This window comes from Bos indicus x Bos taurus, chromosome 2, assembly GCF_003369695.1.
Source record: "Bos indicus x Bos taurus breed Angus x Brahman F1 hybrid chromosome 2, Bos_hybrid_MaternalHap_v2.0, whole genome shotgun sequence".
Taxonomy (NCBI): domain Eukaryota; kingdom Metazoa; phylum Chordata; class Mammalia; order Artiodactyla; family Bovidae; genus Bos; species Bos indicus x Bos taurus.
This window is the reverse complement of record NC_040077.1, coordinates 72825959-72849506: the sequence shown is the minus strand read 5'-3', so window position 1 is coordinate 72849506 and position 23548 is coordinate 72825959. Positions and strand designations below refer to the sequence as shown.

Below are 23548 nucleotides of genomic sequence, written 5' to 3'. Positions count from 1 at the left end.
ATCTGGGCTCTTCCTTTAGACAACTAGACCCCACAGTGTCCAGACTACTCTTTTTAGCTTTATCTTACTGCAGGGGTTATTGGGATGGGGAGAGTACTGCCCAGCATACTTGCCCCTGCCCATCCTATTTGAGAGAAAGGCCCCTTTATGTGATACTGGCAGGATATAAGCCACCCCACTCTGAAAGCTGAAGAGGGCAGATGTACCCTCACCAAGGTCCTTGGCATGTTGACTAGGCTTGGCCAAAAAGACACTGCTATCCAGGGCTCAGAATCTTAAGTGGTGACATCTTTCAAAGGGAGAGTTTGACACTGTTCCCCATGGCCATGGCTAAAGGTGACTGCAGCAGTCCTAGAGACCAGCCACAGTGAGGCGGACCTTGCCCAGAGGAGCTGGGGTGTGACTGGCTATGCTTTGGGCTTCCAGCCTCCTTTGGCTCCTGGCCATTTCCTGAGCTTTGTTCTCCCACCTTCCTGTCGATCTGGAGATCCCTGGCAGCCAGAGTTGGGTTTCTGTTGTTTGCACTCAACACACATATTTGCACTTGCATGATACCAACTGTTCCAGGTGAGCAAATACTCTTCCCTTAAATGGATTACAATCCCCAAGGGCAGAAATGCTGCCTTACACCCTAGTGTAATTCCCACCAAATGCCTCCCAGTGTGGGTAGACCAAGTGTGCAGGTGAAGCTCAGACTGTCAAACAGAGCTGGGATGGGATGCAGGTTCTGTTACTTATGGAATTTGGGGTTTTGAGAAGTCATTTAATCACCATGGGCCTTAGTTTTGTCATCTGTAAAATGGGCAGAAAGGTACCTACTTCCTAGGGTCTAGGGATAGGATGGGTACATGATAGAGGGAATGGGACTCAGGCTGCTCACACACCAGCTTCTCGTGATGGACTGGTCTGAGGATGCAGATAGGGGCAGGGCTGAGGCTCTAGGAGGGGGGTTGGGACCCCAAGTGTGAGGAGCTATGATGAGCAGAGGCAAAGTACCTGGTAATTAATTCTATTTTTATCATTGTTAGATTTCACTTTGCCATCTTTGTTATTTATATTTTATTCCCTTCAATATCCACGTATGATAAAAAACAAAAACAAACTCTCAATAAAGTGGATAAAGAGGGAACATACCTCAATATAATAAAAGCTGTATATGACAAGCCCACAGCTAGCATACTCAAAGGTGAAAAACTCAAAGCATTTCCTCAAAGGTCAGGAGCAAGACAAGGATGCCCACTCTCATCACTTTTATTCAACATAGTATTGGAACTCCTAGCCACAGCAATCAGGCATGGAAAAGAAATAAAAGGAATCCAAGTGAAAAAGAGGAAGTAAAATTGTCACTCGTTGCAGATGACATAATACTAAACACAGAAAACCCTAAAGATGCCACCAAAAACCTACTAGAATTCATCAATGAATTCTGTGAAGTTGCTGGCCAATATAGAATTAACATCCAAAATATGCAAAGAACTCATGCAACTCAACATCAATAGAACAAACAACTACAGACTTCCCTGGTGGTCCAGTGGTTTAGACTCCATGCTTCCACTTCAGGGGACATGGGTTCAATCCCTGGATGGAGAACTAAGATTCTGTATGCTACACAGTGTAGCCAAAAACACAAACACAAAAACAAAACTCAAACAACCCAATTAAAAAATGGGCAGAAAATGTGAATAGACATTTTTCCAAAGAAGACACACAGATGGCCAACGGGGACATAAAAATATGCTCAATATCACTAATCATCAGGGAAATGCAAATTAAAACCACAATGAGACATCACCTCCTACCTGCCAGAAGGACTATTATCAATAAGACAAGTAACAAGTGTTGGTGAGTATGTGGAGAAAAGGGAACACTTACATACCACTGATGGTAATATAAACTGCTGCAGTCACTATGGAAAACAGTATGGAGATTCCTTCAAAAATTAGAAATAGAACTACCCTTGATCCAGAAATCTCACTGCTGTGTATTTATCCAAAGAAACAAAAATACTATTAGAAAAGATACATGCACCCCAATGTTCATAGCAGCATTATTTACAAGACATGGCTAAGTGCCCATCAACAGATGAATGGATAAAGATGTGGTACACACACACACACACATATACATAATGGAATATTACTCAGCCTTGAAAAAAATGAAATCTTGATATTTGCAGCAACATGGATGGACCTAGAGGATATTATGTTAAATGAAATAAGTCAAATAGAGAAAGACAAATACTATACGATTTTACTTATATGTGGAATCTAAAACAAATGAAATAAATGAACAACATGACAAAACAGGAATAGAGTCATAGATACAAAGAACAAATAGGTGGTTGCCAGTGGGAGGGGTGAGGGGGAATAGTGAGGGAGATTAAGAGGTACAGACTCTCAGTTACAAAATAAATGAGTCACAGTATAAAATGCACAGTGTGGAGAACATAGTCAATAATTATGTAATATCTTTTTATAATGACATATGGAAATTAGACTTATCTTGATGATCATTTTGAAGTGTATAGAAATATCAAATCACTATGTTGTGTAACAGGAACTAACATAGTGTTTCAGCTCAATTATACTTCAAAAACAGACAAACTAACTCATAGAAAAAGAGATCAGATTTGTGGTTACCAGAGGTGGGGTTGAGGGAATTGAATGAAGGTAGTCAAAAGGTACAAATTTTCAGTTGTAAGATAAGTAAGGGATGTAATGTACACCATGATTAATTTAATTAGCACTACTGTGTGTTATGCATGAAAGCTGTTAAGAGAGTAAATTCTAAGAGTTCTTAGCACAGGAAAAGAATTTTTTTCTATTTCTTTAATTTTATGTTTATATGAGATAATGGATGTTCACTGACCTGACCTTGATGATCATTTCATGACATATGTAAATCATTATGCCATAGAGCTTAAAATTACACAGTGCTATTATGTCAGCTATATCTCAATAAACTGGAAGAAAAAAGTTTTTAATCTTATTTTTTGGTTGAAGTTTCCAAAGATTTATATTTTTACTCCCAAACAAAGCCTGACTTTCTTGAGGAAGAAGATTTTGTATTTTTCACCTTTTTATCTTTTGTAGCATCCAGTGCATAGTACAGGCATACCTTGTTTTATTGTGCTTTTCTTTTCTTTTCTTTTTTAGCAAATTGAATGTTTGTGGCAACTCTGTCAAGTAAGACTGCCAGTGCTATTATTCCAACAGTATTTGTGCACTTCATGCTTCTGTGTCAAGTTTTGGTAATCTTTGCAACATTTCAAACTTTATCATCATTATTATATTTGCTATGGTGATCTGTGATCAATGATCTTTGATGTTACTATTGTGTACTTGTTTGGGGCACCATGAACCATGTGCATATAAGATGGCAAATATAATTAATAAATATGTGTATTCTGACTCCTCCCTCAACTGGCTGTTTCCTAGTCTCTCTTTCCTTGGTCCTACCTATTCCCCAGGACACAAAAATATCGAAATTTGGCCAATTAATAACATTATAGAACCTGGGACAGAACTGTGTTTGGGTGTCTCCTGAGGATATACGGGTCAGCAGTGGACTGCTTCAGGGGCAGGGCAGGGGCTCTGGGTGCAGTAGACCTGGGTATGGCATAAGCCCTTTTGGAGGAGGTCACCATTAACCCACCATAGAGCCGCCAGAATTTACACAGGACAGGGGAAACAGACTCTTGGAGGACACAAACAGAAACTTGTGAGCACCAGGACCCAGAGGAAGGAGCAGTGACCCCACAAGAGACTGACCCAGACTTGCCCGTGAGTGTCCAGAAGTCTCTGGCAGAGGCATGGTCTGGCGGTGGCCTGCTGCAGGGTTGGGGGCACTGAGTGTAGCAGTATGTGCATGGGACCTTTTGAAGGAAGTTGCCATTATCTTCATTACCTCCACCACAGTTTGGCCTCAGGTCAAATAACAGGGAGGGAACACAGCCCTGCCCTTCCACAGAAGATTGGATTAAAGATTTACTGAGCTTGCCCCTGCCCATCAAAACAAGACCCAGTTTCCCCCTCAGTCAATCTCTCCCATCAGGAAGTTTCCATAAGCCTCTTATCCTTATCCATCAGAGGGCAGACAGACTGAAAACCTCAATCACAGAAAACTAACCAATCTGATCGCATGGACCACAGTCTATGAGCCATGCCATCTAGGGCCACCCAAGACGGACAGGTCACAGTGGAGAGGTCTAACAAAAGGTGGTCCACTGGAGAAAAGAACAGCAAACCACTTCAGTATTCTTGCCTTGAGATGCCCATGAACAGCATGAAAAGGCAAAAACACAGGACACTGAAAGATAATGCCCCAGGTTGGTAGGTACCCAATGTGCTACTGGAGATCAGTGGAGAAATAACTCCAGAAAGAATGAAGAGATGGAGCCAAAGCAAAAACAACACCCAGTTGCGGATGTGACTGGTGATGAAAGTAAAGTCCAATGCTGTAAAGAGCAATACTGCATAGGAACCTGGAATGTCAGGTCCATGAATGAAGGCAAATTGGAAGTGGGCAAACAGGAGATGGCAAGAGTGAACAACAACATTTTAGAATCAGCAAACTAAAACTGACTGGAATGGGTGAATTTAACTCAGATGACAATTAGATCTTAGGAAGCAACAGTTAGAACTGGACACAGAACAACAGACTGGTTCCCAATAGGAAAAGGAGTACGTCAAGGCTGTATATTGTCACCCTGCTGATTTAGCTTATATGCAGAGTGCATCATGAGAAATGCTGGGCTGGAAGAAGTGCAAGCTGGAATCAAGATTGCCGGGAGAAATATCAATAACCTCAGATATGCAGATGACACCACCCTTATGGCAGAAAGTGAAGAGGAACTAAAAAGCCTCTTAATGAAAGTGAAGGAGGAGAGTGAAAAAGTTGGCTTAAAGCTCATCATTCAGAAAACTAAGATCATGGCATCCGGTCCCATCACTTCATGGGAAATAGATGGGGAAACAGTGGAAACAGTGGCTGACTTTATTTTTTGGGGGCTCAAAAATCACTGCAGATGGTGATTGCAGCCATGATATTAAAAGACGCTTACTCTTTGGAAGGAAAGTTATGACCAACCTAGATAGCACATTAAAAAGCAGAGATATTACTTTGCCAACAAAGGTCCGTCTAGTCAAGGCTATGGTTTTTCCAGTGGTCATGTATGGATATGAGAGTTGGACTATAAAGAAAGCTGAGCACCGAAGAATTGATGCTTTTGAACTGCAGTGTTTGAGAAGACTCTTGAGAGTTCCTTGGACTGCAAGGACATCCAACCAGTCCATTCTAAAGGAGATCAGTCCTGGGTGTTCATTGGAAGAACTGATGCTGAAGCTGCAACTCCAGTACTCCAGTACTTTGGCCACCTCATGCGAAGAGTTGACTCATGGGAAAAGATCCTGATTCTGGGAGGGATTGGGGGCAGGAGGAGAAGGGGATGACAGAGGATGAGATGGCTGGATGGCATCACCGACTCAATGAACATGAGTTTATGTGAACTCCGGGAGATAGTGATGGACAGGGAGGCCTGGCGTGCTGCGATTAATGAGGTTGCAAAAAGTCGGACATGACTGAGCGACTGAACTGAACTAAACTGACCATTAGATCTACCATTGTGGGCAAGAATCCCTTAGAAGAAATGGAGTAGCCCTCATGGTCAACAAAAGACTTCAAAATGCAGTACTTGTGTACAATCTCAAAAAAAAAAAAAAAACAGAAAGATCTCTGTTCTTGAAAAACCAGAATGATCTCTGATATTGAAAGGCAAACCATTCAATAGCACAGTAATCCAAGTCTATGCCCAGACCAGTAACACTGAAGAAGCTGAAGTTGAATGGTTCTATGAAGACATGCAAGACCTTCTAGAACTAACACCCAAAAAAGATGTCCTTTTCATTATGGGGGACTGGAATGCAAAAGTAGGAAGTAAAGAAATACTTGGAGTAACAGGCAAATTTGACCTTGGAGTACAGAATGAAGCAGGGTAAATGCTAATAGAGCTTTGCCAAGAGAATGCACTGGTCATAGTAAACACCCTCTTCCAACACAAGAGAAGATTCTATGCATGGACATCACCAGCTGGTCAATACCAAAATCAGATTATTATATTCTTTGCAGCAAAGATGGAGAAGCTCTAAATAGTCAGCAAAAACAAGACTGGGAACTGACTGTGGCTCAGATCATGAACTCCTTACTGCCAAATTCAGACTTAAATTGAAAAAAGGAGGGAAAACCACCAGGTCAGTCAGGTATGACCTAAATCAAATCCCTTATGATTATTTCAGAGTGGAAGTGACAAATAGATTCAAGGGATTAGATCTGATAGACAGAGTGCCTGAAGAACTATGGGTGGAGGTTCATAACATTGTACAGGAGGCGGCGATCAAGACCATCCCCAAGAAAAAGAAATGCAGAAAGGCAAAATGGTTGTCTGAGGAGGCCTTACAAACAGCTATGAAAAAAAAGAGAAGTGAAAGGCAAAGGAGAAAAAGAAAGATACCCATGTGAATGCAGAGTTTCAAAGAATGGCAAGGAGAGATAAGAAAGCCTTCCTCGGCGATCAATGCAAAGAAATAGAGGAAAACAGAATGGGAAAGACTAGAGACCTCTTCAAGAAAATTAGAGATACCAAGGGAACTTTACATGCAAAGATGGGCACAATAAAGGACAGAAAATGTATGGACCTAACAGAAGCAGAAGATATTAAGAAGAGGTGGCAAGAATACACATATACAAAAAGATCTTCACTACCCATATAATCAAGATGGTGTGATCACTCACCTAGAACCAGAAACGCTGGAATTCAGTCATGTGGGCCTTAGGAAGCATCACTATGAACAAAGCTAGTGGAGGTGATGGAATTCCAGTTCAGCTATTTCAAATCTTAAAAGATGATGCTGTGAAAGTGCTTGAATCAACATGCCATCAAATTTGAAAAACTTAGGAGTGGTCACAGGACTGGAAAAGGTCAGTTGTCATTCCAATCCAAAGAAGGGCAATGCCAAAGAATGTTCAAACTACCACACAATTGCACTCATCTCACACGCTAGCAAAGTAATGCTCAAAATTCTCCAAGACAGGCTTCTACATTACATAAACCATGAACTTCCAGATGTTCAAGCTGGATTTAGAAAAGGCAGAGGAACCAGAGATCAAATTGCCATCATTTGTTGGATCACTGAAAAAGCAAAAGAGTTCCAGAAAGACATCTATTTCTGGTTTATTGACTATGCCAAAGCCTTTGACTGTGTGGATCACAGCAGACTGTGGAAAATTCTTCAAGAGATGGGAATATCAGACCACCTGACCTGCCTCTTGAGAAATCTGTATGCAGGTCAAGAAGCAAAAGTTAGAACTGGACTTGGAGAAACAGACTGGTTCCAAATCGGGAAAGGAGTACGTCAAGGCTGTATATTGTCACCCTGCTTATTTAACTTATATGCAGAGTACATCATGAGAAATGCTGGACTGGATGAAGCACAAGCTGGAATGAAGAGTGTTAGGAGAAATACTAATAACCTTAGATATGCAGATGACACCACCCTTATTGCAGAAAGCGAAGAAGAACTAAAGAGCTTCTTGATGAAAGTGAAAGAAGAGAGTGAAAAAGTTGGCTTAAAGCTCAACATTCGGAAAACTAAGATCATGGCATCTGGTCCCATCACTTCATGGCAAATACGTTAGGAAACAATGGAAACAAAAAGAGACTTTATTTTCTTGGGCTCCAAAATCACTGGAGATGGTGGCTGCAGCCATGAAATTAAAAAAATGCTTGCTCTTTGGAAGAAAAGTTACAACCAACCTAGACAGCTTATTAAAAAGCAGAGACATTACTTTGCCAACAAAGGTCTGTCTAGTCAAAGCTTTGGTTTTTCCAGTAGACATGAATGGATTTGAGAGTTGGACTATAAAGAAAGCTGAGTGTTGAGGAATTAATGCTTTTGACCTGTGGTGTTGGAGAAGACTCTTGAGAGTCCCTTGGACTGCAAGGACATCCAACCAGTCCATCCTAAAGGAGATCAGTCCTGAATATTCATTGGAAGGACTGATGCTGAAGCTGAAACTCCAATACTTTAGCCACCTAACTGAAGAGCTGACTCATTTGAAAAGACTCTGATACTGGGAAAGATTGAAGGTGGGAGGAGAAGGGGATGACAGAGAATGAGATGCTTGGATGGCATAACCAACTCAATGGACATGAATTTTAGTAAACTCCAGGAGTTGGTGATGGACAAGGAAGCCTGGCGTGCTGCAGTCCATGGGGTCACAAAGAGTCAGACACAACTGAGTGACTGAACTGAATAACCTTACAATGGCTTTGAAGTGAAAGGAAGAGTCAAATAAAACACTAGAAATATAAAGCTTAATGAGGAAGACATGTTAAAAGCCAAGACAGGCTGAAAGGTAGGCCTCTAGTGCCTAACAGTCAACCAAGTTTTGAATACAGAGGGAAAGTTCTTGACGGAAATTGAAAGCTGCTCCAATGAACACACGAATGAGTAGAAACCCAAGCAGGGAGGGATAGAGCTGGGTGGTGGACATCCCTCTGGAGCTGAGTTACTTAAGACAGGAGATGATTTTCCCTCTTTTTGGGTCTTCAGTCCTGATTTGGGGGGAAAAAGGAAATGTTTGCATGTTTCTTTTTATTCTCCCAGAAGCAAGTAGGTAATAATTATTTTCAGTTTGGCACAATTGGGTTCAAAGGTGAAGACTTGAATCTTTTCAGTACTGATGGTTCTAGAGAAGGGACAGGAATCTGTGTCATTCCCATAAAGTCTCAGTGCATAGAAAAGCCAGAGGAATCTCCCAGGAACTTCAACCAGTGAAGGAACAGGGTTGAGCTGGGTTTGGCTTTGGATTTTACAGCAAGCTTCCCTGAGCAGTCACTTTCCTTCTTTACATGTTTATAAATAGAGATGGTTGTTCCTTGGATTTAATAAATGTCTTATGGTTGGTTATAATTTCTGACATTGGAAATGACCCCATGTATCATAGAACCATTGAATTTCCTTAAGAGCAGAGGAGAAAATTCCCTGGGATTTCCAGGGCAACAGAAGTTGTGACTATGACTGGCCTTAGCCAGCATCCCTGTGGATTTGGACCCTGGACAATGTTGCAGTATCCAGGCTAATTGTCCATTAATTCCTTTGTCAATTTATTTGTTCTACTAATTTGCTCCTTACTTATGACCTTACTTGATTCTGGTCATTCCCCTGTTATGACATCCAGGGCAGCCTAGATTAAGAGATGAATGGTCAAGATGGAAGTTCTCTGACATTTCTTCTTAATTTCCTGTGCCAGCTTGTCTTTTTCAAGCCAGGCTTTAAATATTGGTGAGCAAAAGACAAAGAAAATGCAAAAGACAAAGCATATCTGAACCTCACTAAGCCATGTGATAAAATTGTGTGCAGCCTCCTTGGGGACCAGACAGAGAGACTCATGATACTTTCTAGCTGTATGTCCTTGGCAAGTTACTTAGTGTCTGTGACCCTCCCATCTCCTCAGCCTACAGATTAAGGATAAAACTAATCTCTATCAGGTACGCAGCACTCTGCCAGGGCCTGTGGTGAGCACATGACATGTGTAATCTGATATTTGTCTCAGCAACCGTAAGAAGTTAGGACAGCCAATTCTTCCCTTTCATAGAAGAGGAAACTGGGAACTTACAGAGGTTAGTCACAAGACTGGGTGATGGGTAACAGGGCTGGTAGATGGTTTAAGTGTTCAGTTTCACACATTTTGTTTTGTATTTTGGGTGTTTGAGGTGGAAGGGTAAATTTGGTCCCTATTACTCCAACACGCCTTCCCAGTGTTTTGGGAAAGCTTATTCCTCAAATGGCCCCCCAGGAAGGGCTGTAGAACAGTATTCCCTGAGTTATTATATTCATAACAATTTTCTATGGTCTTGTTACATAGAGATTTATTAGGTTGGTGTAAAATCTGTGACTTACCTTTTTTGCATATGTTAGATAAGTTACTCCATTGTCTTCTGGCTGTCAAAAATTCTGATGATAATGTGGCTATAATTCCCTTTTGAGTAGCTTGGTCTTTTTGCCAGGATGCCTGAAATAACTTTTTCATAAAGCCTCATAATTTTATCAGAATACGTCTTGATACTGGCCACATAGGTTATTCTCTTTAAGACTGTGGTATGTTCTTGTACTATGTAGTCACAAATTCTATTACTTCAGGAATGTTTTCTTAAGTTATATGTTTTAGTCTTTGTGTTTTTTTTTCCTTTGCTTTCATGCATGTCTTGAAAAGCCCCTTATTATACATATGTTGTATCTTTGCTTATCTTTATTATCTATCATTTTTATTTTTTTAATTTATTTTTGGCTGCATTGGTTTTTTGTAGCTGCATATGGGCTTTCTCTAGTTACAATGAGCAGAAGCTACTCTCTAGCTATGGTGTTCGAACTTCTCATCACTGAGGCTTCTCTTGTTGCAGCACTTGGGCTTAGTGCTCTGAGGCATGTGGGATATTAGTTCCCTGACCAGGGATTGAACCTGTGTCCCCTGCATTGGCAGGAAGATTCTTAACCACTGAACCACCATGGTAGTCTCTATTGTCTTTCTCTCAATACTTTCTATCTCTTTTAAAATATTTTTAAATATGTCTTCCTTTCCATGTTGTATTTATCTTAAGGCATTATTGTGTTGCTCTTTCTTGTATTTCTTCATTTTAGACTTCATTTTAAAATAACACTATTTTCTCTAGTTATGCTCTGAATTCTGTCGCTCCTCTTTTCAAAGCTTCTGAGTTTCCAGTCACCTCATTTATAAGATTTTCTGATTTGAATTTATACTTTTCATAAATACCTTTATCATTTTCATAGTACATTTTAGCTTGTTTTTTCATTTTTTATTTTTTAATTTATTTATTTTAATTGGAGGCTAATTACTTCACAATATTGTATTGGTTCTGCCACACATCAACATGAATCCGCCACGGGCGTACATGTGTTCCCCATCCTGAACCCCCCCCTCCCACCTCCCTCCCCGTACGAATCCCTCTGGGTCATCCCAGTGCACCAGCCCCAAGGATCCTGTATGGAACCTGGACTGGTGATTCATTTCTTATATGATATTATACATGTTTCTACGCCATTTCCCCAAATCATCCCACCCTCTCCCTCTCCCACAGAGTCCAAAAGACTGTTCTATACATCTGTGTCTCTTTTGCTGTCTCGCATACAGGGTTATCATTACCGTCTTTCTAAATTCCATATATATGCATTAGTATATTGTACTGGTGTTTTTCTTTCTGGCATACTTCACTCTGTATAATAGGCTCCAGTTTCATCCACCTCATTAGAACTGATTCAAATGTATTCTTTTTAATTGCTGAGTAATACTCCATTGTGTATATGTACCACAACTTTCTTATGCATTCATCTGCTGATGGACATCTAGGTTGCTTCCATGTCCTGGCTATTATAAACAGTGCTGCGATGAACATTGGAGTACACGTGTCTCTTTCAATTCTGGTTTCCTTGGTGTGTATGCCCAGCAGTGGGACTGCTGGGAAATCACAGCAGGATCCTCTATGACCCACCTCCCAGAATATTGGAAATTAAAAGCAAAAATAAATAAATGGGACCTAATTAAAATTAAAAGCTTCTGCACAACAAAGGAAACTATAAGCAAGGTGAAAAGACAGCCTTCAGAATGGAAGAAAATAATAGCAAATGAAGCAACCGACAAACAACTAATCTCAAAAATATACAAGCAACTCCTACAGCTCAATTCCAGAAAAATAAACAACCCAATCAAAAAATGGGCCAAAGAACTAAATAGACATTTCTCCAAAGAAGACATACAGATGGCTAACAAACACACGAAATGATGCTCAACATCACTCATTATCAGAGAAATGCAAATCAAAACCACAATGAGGTACCATTTCACGCCAGTCAGAATGGCTGCAATCCAAAAGTCTACAAGCAATAAATGCTGGAGAGGGTGTGGAGAAAAGGGAATCCTCTTACACTGTTGGTGGGAATGCAAACTAGTACAGCCACTATGGAGAACAGTGTGGAGATTCCTTAAAAAACTGGAAACAAAGCTTGTTTTTTTTAATGTTAGGTTATAATTTCTATCTCTTGCATACATATCTTTCTGGTATGTTTTATTGTCTCTGGGGGATATTTTTTCTCTGATTCTTATATATTATTATATGTACATGTAATTCTTCTCATTTTCTTGTTTCTTCAGATATCATCCTATGGGATTTGAACTGACCTTTTTCTATTGCTCACTTTCTATATGCAATGCATTTTTCTTCTTTTTAGGCTGTGTGCACCAGAATATCTTTTTTGGCTTCATCCCTGTAGAGTTTCCTCTTTTTTTTTTTAGAATAACAAAAATATTTTGCTAAAACATAAGACTTACAGAAGTTTCCAGACAAATCATACTATACGGTCACAAGCTTTTACATGAAAGGTGGAGTCTACGCTTGATAGCAAAGTCATAGTGTTATTGGTGAGGGCTGTGATGTTTGTTTGATGTTCCCATTTTGGCTCAAACAATTAAGCCTATCCATCTGTGACAACTAAATAAATAGAGAGCATATTCTAAAGAATGGTTAGCTGTTTAACCAGTGAAATTGGATCACTATTAAAGGGAAGGAGTCGATAAAATTAAAATAAAACTACTCTCACAAGCTCAAAAAGTAATAGAGAAAAACACCCATTACCTTGGCAGCAAACCCTGGCCATTCCCTTCATTCACAGTGCTTTATACTTAAACAGTGATGGATAGATGAATTAAAGAGAGGTGCACTGCTTTGAAATGTTTCACAACAATCCTGGTGTCTTTCTAGCCTCTGCTCATGCTTTACAGCAGTGAGTCAGGAGGAGACACAGATATGCTAATGTGCATTTAATCGCCAAAGGATAAAAGGTGTCTGGGCTTTTAATCTGCAATATTTCCAAGACTGTGTCCATTAAAGTGAAATGAAGTTCACTCAGTCGTGTCTGACTGTTTGTGACCCCATGGACTATACAGTCCAGGGATTGAACCCAGGTCTCCTTCATTGCAGGTTTGTTCTTTACCAACTGAGCTATCAGGGAAGCCCAAACAAACTGCCCTATCTGAGGCTTGAACTCAGGACCTTCAGATTTTGAGACTGATGCACTGCCTACTGAGCTAAGAAGGCAGACGTGTCCATTAAAATCAAACCAAAAAGAAAGACATCTTGGCAGAACAAGAGAAGTGATGAAGACTTGATGATCCAATTAATTTAAATATTATTCATGTTGGCATATAGCCGAGTCCAAGCCAAGTCCATGCTCGAGCTGCTTCTATGGCTTGAGCTTTGTCAAGTCTTTCACTGCTGAGACATGTCATTTACTAATGGATCATCTGGATTGGAAGCACTTAACAAAGCCAGGATGGATGACAGAACAGTACTGATCTACAGGGCTGGGGACTACTCAGAATATCTAAACATATTCTTCCCAACTTGTCTACATTAGGATGCTAAATTTTGGTCATGAAACATACTTTAGGGGCTGCCATTGGCTATTCTTCTGGAAGGAATAGTTCACATTTAAATGTCCCTCCTTCAAAGGGGAACCCTGGGGCCAGCAATGGCCACATTAAAATAACAGACATTGATTGCTCTCATCTGGTTCTGCTTTGATGCCAGGAACTGGTCCAGCCAGCAAGTGATGGGTTTCCTCAACAATCCCTAGGGCATCATAGCCATCTTGTCAGATCCCAAGCCAGGTCTCTGGTCTCCTCTCCCTGCATGTGTGTGCACACGCCCAGCAGTTTCAGTCATGTCCAACTCTTTGTGACCCCATGTGCTGTAGCCTGCCAGACTCCTCTGTCCATGGGATTCTCCAGGCAAGAATACTGGAGTGGGTTGCCATGACCTCCTCCAGGGGATCTTCCTGACCCAGGGATCAAACCTGGGTCTCCCGTACTGCAGGTGAAATCTTTACCACTGAACCTCTGGGGAAGACCCTCCTCTCCCCACAGGTCCCTCTAATATTGTTTTCACAAAGTGATAAAAACATGGTCTCACGCTCTTGGAGATCTGAGTGTTCTGTTCCCCTCCTCTACTGTTATCTGGACTTTTTTTTTCTTTCCTTTTACTGTCCTTATTCAGCTCAATTTGGATTCTACTGCTGTCTGTTTCTTCTTAGTCTGGATCTTTGTTTTGGAAAAGAACTTTCATTTGTTACATTTCATAAGTTTAAGGGCCTATGCTGCTCCAGTGCTATCAGCTCTCCCACATGGACCAGTGCACTCGCCCCATATTGGATCCTTCAAAGCCTTCCTAGTTCTCAGACTGGCCCACAGTGCTTTCCAGTTAGTTAGCCTAGTGACTGTGGGCCACTGGAAGTCCAGTTGTCTCCTTATGCTTCCTTCTGCCCCAAAGTAGACCCCATCCAGTTCTCCTAGCTACTATTGGGTTGTTCCCAAGCCCTCATATCAAGAGATCATTGGGGAGACCTTATCATGTGTTTTTTGCTATAGATATTGCCTATGGGTCTTTGTTTCTCTGTAGGACAATTTGGGAAGACTTAAAAGTGTCATCACAATGTTCTAAGAATTTCAGTGTGTGTTGACTATTTTTTTGATTTGCATAATTCAGCTCTAAATATTTTCTGTTGCTCCCAAGTAACCTAAACGGATACAATAGTATTGCTACACTGGAGGTGCAAACAAATAAAGTGGTCACAGACTGAGACTTCAGTTCCCATCATATAGAGCAGAGCATTTTGACCGTAAGAAGTCATGACCTGCCCTCTCTGCTCTGGTCAGACCTTGGGTGCAGCATTGCATCCTGGCTGGGCATCAAGGTTTTAACAGACACTCATCTGGGAAGTGTGTTTAGGAAGGAGAGGCAGTTCGAAAGCATGCAACACAAGTAATGGTTAAGAGAACGACCATAACAGGTATAGTTTTCTAACTGCTGCTCTGTGCCGGACATAGTCGACAAACATTAGTCATGTGATCCTTACGGCAATTCCAGAAGTGCTGTTCTTATCATTTACACTTGTTAGATGAGGCTTCAAACATGAAGGACTGCCCAATGTTACACAGTAAGCAGCAAAGCTGGGATTCAAGCACAAGTCTATTTGTCTCCAAACCTGTACTTTTAGACATTTCAGTAAGGAAAATGCTGGGAAAGATTGAAGGCGGGAGGGCAGGCGGCAACAGAGGGTGAGACGGTTAGATGGAAATCATCAACTCAATGGACAAGAGTTTGAGCAAGCTCCAGGAGACAGTGAAGGACAAGGGAGCCTGGTGTGCTGCAGTCCTTGGGATGGCAAAGAGTAAGATGCTATTGAGTGTTGTTCTGTCAGAACAACAACAATAGGGGAAAATTAAGATTTTTGAAAATGGGTTGGCACCATATGATTCAACAGTGTTCCAGAAGGAAGGACAGGACTAATGTGAATTGAAGATGTCGTACATGCCTGGCATCAGGTAAAATCTGTTTAATTTAATCCTCATACCCATAAGAAGTATGCTTTAATACCCTGAAGGATCAGTCAGGACCTGTTAGGAGATAGAAGTCATAATACTTATTTATATCAGAAATTCATTTAAATGTCCTAAACCAGATAAAAAATTGTTAATTGGGTAAATGAAAAAGTAAGAAGGAAACTAAGTTATTGATGAAGTAATAACTGCTGGAAGTTTCTAGTACCCTAGGGCAGGGGAATTGATGGATGAGATTAGATTATTAAAACTTAATAATTTCAATTAGTTAATTTAGTTGGAAGAGAGGCCCCGTGGGGCTGACGCTCAGGTCCCTGAAGTGTAGGACATGCTGCCAGTATGGAGTTGGAGTCTCCGAGATACAGCACCAAGAGGCTAGTTCTATGAGGGCTGGAAAACTGCAAAGTGGATCCCACTGTTGCTATGGGAAGGATCTCTGGCTGCGGGGGTGAAACATGCTGCTGGAACATAAAGCAGACATGGGGGATAAGTCCAATCCTCCCCTTCAGCCCTGCACCCTCCCTCAGTGTCCTCATGGGCTGATGCTGGCGATGCAGAAGTGTGCTTTCAGAGTCCCAGCCGCAGCAGCACAAGGAGAGGAGAGAAGGACGGCATTTTGGTGATGAGGACATGAAGGCTCAGACACGTGCCTCAAGTCTCAGAGCTGGTGAACCAGGCACATTCCACTCTCAGATTTTTACAAAAGATTATTTTTTCTTGGCATATAATTACTTTACGGGCTTCCCTGGTGGTTCAGCGTTAAAGAATCTGCCTACCAAGCAGGAGGTGTGGGTTTGTATCATTTTTTAAGATTTATGTATCATTTTATATGTAGTTATAACAGTTCAGTTCAGTTCATTTCAGTCTCTTAGTCATGTCTGATTCTTTGTGATCCCATGGACTGTAGCACACCACCCCTCCCTGTTCATCACCAACTCCTGGAGCTTGCTCAGACTCATGTCCATCGAGTCAGTGATGCCATCCAATCATCTTATCCTCTGTCATCACCTTCTCCTTCTGCCTTCAATCTTTCCCAACATTAGAGTCTTTTCCAATGAGTCAATTCTTTGCATCAGGTGGCCAAAGTATGGGAGTTTCAGCTTCAGCATCTGTCCTTCCAATGAATGTTCAGGACTAATCTCCTTTGGGATTGACTGGTTGGATCTCCTTGCAGTCCAAGGGACTCTCAAGAGTTTTCTCCAACACCACGGTTCAAAGCATCGATTCTTCAGGGCTCAGCTTTCTTTATAGCCCAACACTCACATTCATACCTGACTACTGGAAAAACCATAGCTTTGACTAGACGGATCTTTGTTGGCAAAGTAATATCTCTGCTTCTTAATATGCTGTCTCTGTTGGTCATAGCTTTTCTGCCAAAGAACAAGCATCTTTCATGGCTTTACTCACCATCTGCAGTGATTTTGGAGCCGAAGGAAATAAAGTCTCTTACCATTTCCATTGTTTCCCCATCTATTTGTCATGAAATGATGGGATTGGATGCCATGATATTAGTTTTTTTAATGTTGAGTTTTAAGTCAGCTTTTTCACTCTCTTCTTTCTCTTTCATCAAGATGCTCTTTAGTTTCTCTTCACGTTCTGTGACAAGGGTGGTGTCATCTGCATATATGAAGTTATTAATACTTCTCCCAGCAATCTTGATTCCAGCTTGTGCTTCATCCACTCTGGCATTTCACATGATGTGCTCTGCATAGAAGTTAAATAAGCAGGATGACAATATACAGCCTTGATGTACTCCTTTCCCAATTTGGAACCAGTCCATTGTTCCATGTCCGGTTCTAACTGTTGTTTCTTGACCTGTGTACAGATTTCTCAGGAGGCAGGTCAGGTGGTCTGGTATGCCCATCTCTTTAGGAATTTTCCACAGTTTGTTATGATCCACACAGTCAAAGGCTTTGGCGTAATCAATAAGCCAGAAGGAGATGTTTTTCTGGAACTCTCTTGTTTTTTCGATGATCCAACGGATGTTGGAAATTTGATCTCTGGTTCCTCTGCCTGTTCTAAATCCAGCTTGAACATCTGGAGGTTCATGATTCACATACTGGTGAAGCCTGTCTTGGAAAATTTTGAGCATTACTTTGCTGGCATGTGAGATGAGTGCAGTTGGGCGGTAGTTTGAACATTCTTTGGCATTGCCTTTCTTTGGGATTAGAATGAAAACTGACTTTTTCCAGGCCTGTGGCCACTCCTGAGTTTTCCAAATTTGCTGGCATACTGAGTGCAATACTGTAACAGCATCATCTTTTAGGATTTGAAATAGCTCAGCTGGAATTCCACCAGCTCCTCTAGCTTTGTTCATAGTGATGCTTCCTAAGGCCCACTTGTCTTCACATTCCAGGACGTCTGGCTCTAGGTCAGTGATCACACTATCATGGTTATCTCGGTCATGAAGATATTTTTTGTATAGTTCTTCTGTGTATTCTTGCCATCTCTTCTTAATATCTCCTGATGCTGTTAATACAATTTCTGCCCTTTATTGTGCCCATTGTTGCATGAAATGTTCCCTTGGTATCTCTAATTTTCTTGAAGAGATCTCTAGTCTTTCCCGTTCTGTTTTCCTCTATTTCTTTGCATTGATCACCAAGAAAGGCTTTCTTATCTCTCCTTGCTATTCTTTGGAACTCTGCATTCAAATGGGTATATCTTTCCTTTTCTCCTTTGCCTTTCACTTCTCTTTTTTTCATAGCTGTTTGTAAGGCCTCCTCAGACATCCATTTTGCCTTTCTGCGTTTCTTTTTCTTGGGGATGGTCTTGATCACTGCCTCCTGTACAATGTTATGAACCTCCACCCATAGTTCTTCAGGCACTCTGTCTATCAGATCTAATCCCTTGAATCTATTTGTCACTTCCACTGTATAATCATAAGGGATTTGATTTGTGTCATACCTGCATGGTCTGGGGGTTTTCCCTCCTTTTTTCAATTTAAGTCTGAATTTGGCAGTAAGGAGTTTATGATCTGAGCCACAATCCGCTCCCAGTCTTGTTTTTGCTGACTATTTAGAGCTTCTCCAGCTTTGGCTGCAAAGAATATAATCAACCTGATTTTGGTATTGACCATCTGGTGTTCATTGGAAGGACTGATGTTGAAGCTGAAACTCCAATACTTTGGCCACCTGATATGAAGAGCTAACTTATTTGAAAAGACCCTGATGCTGGGAAAGATTGAGAGCAGGAGGAGGTGGGGACGACAGACAATGAGATGCTTGGAAGGCATCACCGCCTCCATGGACATGAATTTGAGTGAACTCCGGGAATTGGTGATGGACAGGGAGGCCTGGTGTGCTGCAGTTCATGGGTCACAAAGAGTCAGACACAACTGAGAGACTGAACTGAACTGAACTGATCTGGTTATGTCCATGTATAGAGTCTTCTCTTGTGTTGTTGGAAGAGGGTGTTTGCTATGACTAGTGCAAAACTCTGTTAGCCTTTGCCCTGCCTTTTGAAGGAGGTTGCCATTATCTTCACCACCTCCACTATAGTTTGATCACAAGTCAAATAACAGGGAGGGAACACAGCCCTGCCCATCAATAGAAAATTGGATTGAAGATTTACTGAGCATGGCCCCACCCATCAGAACAAGACCCAGTTTCCCCCCACAGTCTCTTATCCAGAGGGCAGACAGAATGAAAACCACAATCACAGAAAGCTAATCAAATTGATCACATGGACCACAGCCTTGTCTAAAACTCAATGAAACTCTGAGCCATGCTGTGTAGGACCACCCAGGGTGGATGGGTCATGGTGGAGAGTTCTAATAAAACGTGGTCCACTGGAGAAGGGAATAGCAAACTGCTTCAGTATTCTTGTGTTGAGAACCCCATGAACAGTATGAAAAGATAAAAAGATATGACATTGAAGTATGAACTCCCCAGGTTGGCAGGTGCCCAATATGCTACTGGAGAAGAGTGGAGAAATAACTCCAGAGAGAATGAAGAGATGGAGCCAAAGCAAAAACAACGCCCAGTTGTGGATGTGACTGGTGATGGAAGAAAAGTCCGATACTGTAAAGAGCAATATTGCATAGGAACCTGGAATATTGGGTTCATGAATCAAGGTAAATTAGAAGTGATCAAACAGGAGATGGCAAGAGTGAACATCGGCATTTTAGGAATCTGTAAACTAAAATGGACTGGAATGGGCAAATTTAATTCAGATGACCTGTATACCTACTGCTGTGGGCAAGAATCCCTTAGAAGAAATGGAGTAGCCATCATAGTCAACAAAAGACTTCAAAAAGCAGTTCTTGGGTGCAGTCTCAAAAATGACAGAATGATCTCTGTTCATTTCCAAGGCAAACCATTCAATATCACAGTAATTCAAACCTATGCCCCAACCAGTGATGCTGAAGAAGCTGAAGTTGAATGGTTCTATGAAGACCTACAAGACCTTCTAGAACTAACACCCAAAAAAGATGTCCTTTTCATCACAGGGGACTGGAATGCAAAAGTAGGAAGTCAAGAGACCTGGAGTAACAGGCAAATTTTTTCTTGGAGTACAAAATGAAGCAGGGCAAAGGCTAATAGACTTAAACTGAAGAAAGTAGGGAAAGCCACCAGACCATTCAGGCATGACACAAATCAAATCCCTTATGATTACACAGTGGAAGTGGCAAATAGATTCAAGGGATTAGATCTAATAGACAGAGTGCCTGAAGAACTATGGGTGGAGGTTCATAACATTGTACAGGAGGCAGTGATCAAGACCATCCCCAAGAAAAAGAAATGCAGAAAGGCAAAATGGTTGTCTGAGGAGGCCTTACAAACAGCTATGAAAAAAAGAGAAGTGAAAGGCAAAGGAGAAAAGGAAAGATATACCCATTTGAATGCAGAGTTCCAAAGAATAGCAAGGAGAGATAAGAAAGCCTTTCTTGGTGATCAATGCAAAGAAATAGAGGAAAACAGAACGGGAAAGACTAGAGATCTCTTCAAGAAAATTAGAGATACCAAGGGAATATTTCATGCAATGATGGGCTCAATAAAGGACAGAAATTGTATGGACCTAACAGCATCAGGAGATATTAAGAAGTGGCAAGAATACACAGAAGAACTATACAAAAAATATCTTCATGACCGAGATAACCATGATGGTGTGATCACTGACCTAGAGCCAGACATCCTGGAATGTGAAGACAAGTGGGCCTTAGGAAGCATCACTATGAACAAAACTAGAGGAGCTGGTGGAATTCCAGCTAAGCTATTTCAAATCCTAAAAGATGATGCTGTTACAGTATTGCACTCAGTATGCCAGCAAATTTGGAAAACTCAGGAGTGGCCACAGGCCTGGAAAAAGTCAGTTTTCATTCTAATCCCAAAGAAAGGCAATGCCAAAGAATGTTCAAACTACCGCCCAACTGTACTCATCTCACATGCCAGCAAAGTAATGCTCAAAATTCTCCAAGACAGGCTTCACCAGTATGTGAATCATGAACCTCCAGATGTTCAAGCTGGATTTAGAACAGGCAGAGGAACCAGAGATCAAATTGCCAACATCCGTTGGATCATCGAAAAAGCAAGAGAGTTCCAGAAAAAAATCTCCTTCTGGCTTATTGATTAAGCCAAAGCCTTTGACTATGTGGATCATAACAAACTGTGGAAAATTCCTAAAGAGATGGGCATACCAGACCACCTGACCTGCCTCCTGAGAAATCTGTACGCAGGTCAAGAAACAACAGTTAGAACCAGACATGGAACAATGGACTGGTTCCAAATTGGGAAAGGAGTACATCAAGGGTATATACTGTCACCCTGATTATTTAACTTCTATGCAGAGTACATCATGTGAAATGCCGGAATGGATGAAGCACAAGCTGGAATCAAAATTGCCTGGAGAAGTATTAATAACTTCATATATGCAGATGACACCACCCTTATGGCAGAAAGTGAAGAGGAACTAAAGAGCATCTTGATGAAAGCAAAAGAAAAGAGGGGAAAAGTTGGCGAAAACCCAACAATCAGAAAACAAGATCATGGCATCTGTTCCCATCACTTCATGGCAAATAGATGGGAGAACAATGGAAACAGTGACAGACTTTATTTCCTTGGGCTCCAAAATCACTGCAGATGGTGACTGCAGCCATGAAATTAAAAGACACTTGCTCTTTGGAAGAAAAGCTATGCTTAACCTAGACAGCATATTAAAATGCAGAGAGATTACTTTGCCTACAAAGGTCCGTCTAGTCAAAGCTTTTTTTTTTTCTGGTAGTCATGTATGGCTATGAGAGCTGGACTATAAAGAAAGCTGAGTGCCAAGGAATTGATGCTTTTTAACTGTGGTGTTGGAGAGGACTCTTGAGAGTCCCTTGGACTGCAAGGAGATCCAACCAGTCAATCTTAAAGATCAGTCCTGAATACTCATTGGAACGACTGATGCTGAAGCTGAAACTCCAATACTTTGGCCACCTAATGTGAAGTGCTGACTCACTAGAAAAACCCCCATGCTGGGGAAGACTGATGGCAGGAGGAGAAGGGGGCGACAGAGGATGAGATGGTTGGATGGCATCACTGACTCGATGGACATGAGTTTGAGTAAGCTCCAGGAGTTGGTGATGGACAGGGAAGTGCTATAGTCCATGGGGTCGCAAAGAGTCAGACACGACTGATCGACTGAACTGAACTGAACTGAAAGGCTAACAGAGTTTTTCCAAGAGAACGCACTGGTCATAGAAAACACCCTCTTCCAACAACAGAAGAGAAGAAAGACTCTACACATGGACATCACCAGATAGTCAATGCAGACATATAAGCAGTATCATATGAAATTTATCTTTCTGTCTGATTTACTTCACTTAGTATGATCATCTGTAGGTCCATCCATGTTGCAGCAAATGGCATTATTTCATTCATTTTCATGGCTGAGTAATATTTTATTGTGTATATGTACTGCATTTTATTTATCTATTCCTCTGTTGATGGACATTTAGGTTGTTTTCATGTTTTGGTTATTGTAAATAATGCTGTGAATATTGGGGTACATATACCTTTTTGAACTATAGTTTTCTCTGGTTACATGCCCAGGAATGGGATTGCAGAGTCAGACGGTATTTGTATTTTTAATTTTTTATGGAACCTCCATACTGTTCTAAAGTCAGTATGTTATTATCCTCAGTTTACAGATAAGGAATCTGGGCTTCAGAGAGGTGAAAGGATTCATCCATCCCAGCACAGTGAGGATGGGGTCAGGCTCCAAACCCCTGCTCCCACCACCAGACTCTGCTTCCTTGCTGTGTGTCCTGTTGCCCCCAGAGGCTCCAGGTCTGGGAAGGCCGAATGAATGGCTTTCAATCTATGAATTTTCAATCTATTAATGGTTTCCAGGGCCTGGGTTCAATCCATACCTCCTGGACCAAGGGGAGCCAGGCATCAGGGGACAGAGTCTTCCTGTCCCTCAGGGGAGGGATGGCAGCTCTCCCTCCCTCTCACCCACCTCTCACTTCTGCCCCCACTGTGGAGGATGAGGTTGGGAGCAACTGATTCCCACCTCTATCCCAGAACCCTTATTGCAGACATGACTAAGGAACACTGGGCTGCAAACCCCAGGGCACAATCCTGCTCAGGTCCGGAGCCTCAGAGATTCCAATCTTGCTACATGGGGGGAACTCCCATTCAGAACGTCAACAGGAGGAGTATAGCCGAGATGCAGAGTAGGAAGGCTCCGAGTTCACCTCCCACCATGGACATCAAAACTGCAAGTATTTACAGAGCAGCTATTGATGAGAAAGACCTAGAGACTAGTAGAAAGATGACACTAGAAGACCTAAAGATGAGTAGACCTAAAGACTAGACCTTTTTACAAAGCTAAAACGTATGAAGAACAATGAGATGAGTAAGAGGGGCAGAAACTCAGCCTAGTTAGGACCCTCACTCCCTGTGGGTGGGTGACCCACACGTGGGAGAATAATTACAATTACAGAGCAAGGGGTCTGAGCCCCACACTGGGTTCCCCAGCTTTGGGATCCTGCACTGGGAAAAACAGACCCAAGAATGTTTGGCTTTGAAAGCCAGCATTCAGAGGGCTATAAGAAATCATATGCTCTAGGACCCAGGGCAGGAGCAGTCATTTGAAA

At 41.6% G+C, this 23548-nt stretch overlaps 1 non-coding gene and 1 pseudogene across 1 annotated transcript; both read right to left on the bottom strand.

Annotated features, from left to right (window-relative positions):
- Positions 1–13095: 13095 nt before the first annotated feature.
- Positions 13096–13168, bottom strand: TRNAL-CAA. The gene has a single exon. It is a non-coding gene; the product is annotated as a tRNA-Leu (tRNA).
- An 84-nt stretch (positions 13169–13252) lies between these two features.
- The window catches only part of LOC113900269, a 37580-nt pseudogene continuing 27284 nt past the window's right edge, over positions 13253–23548 (bottom strand).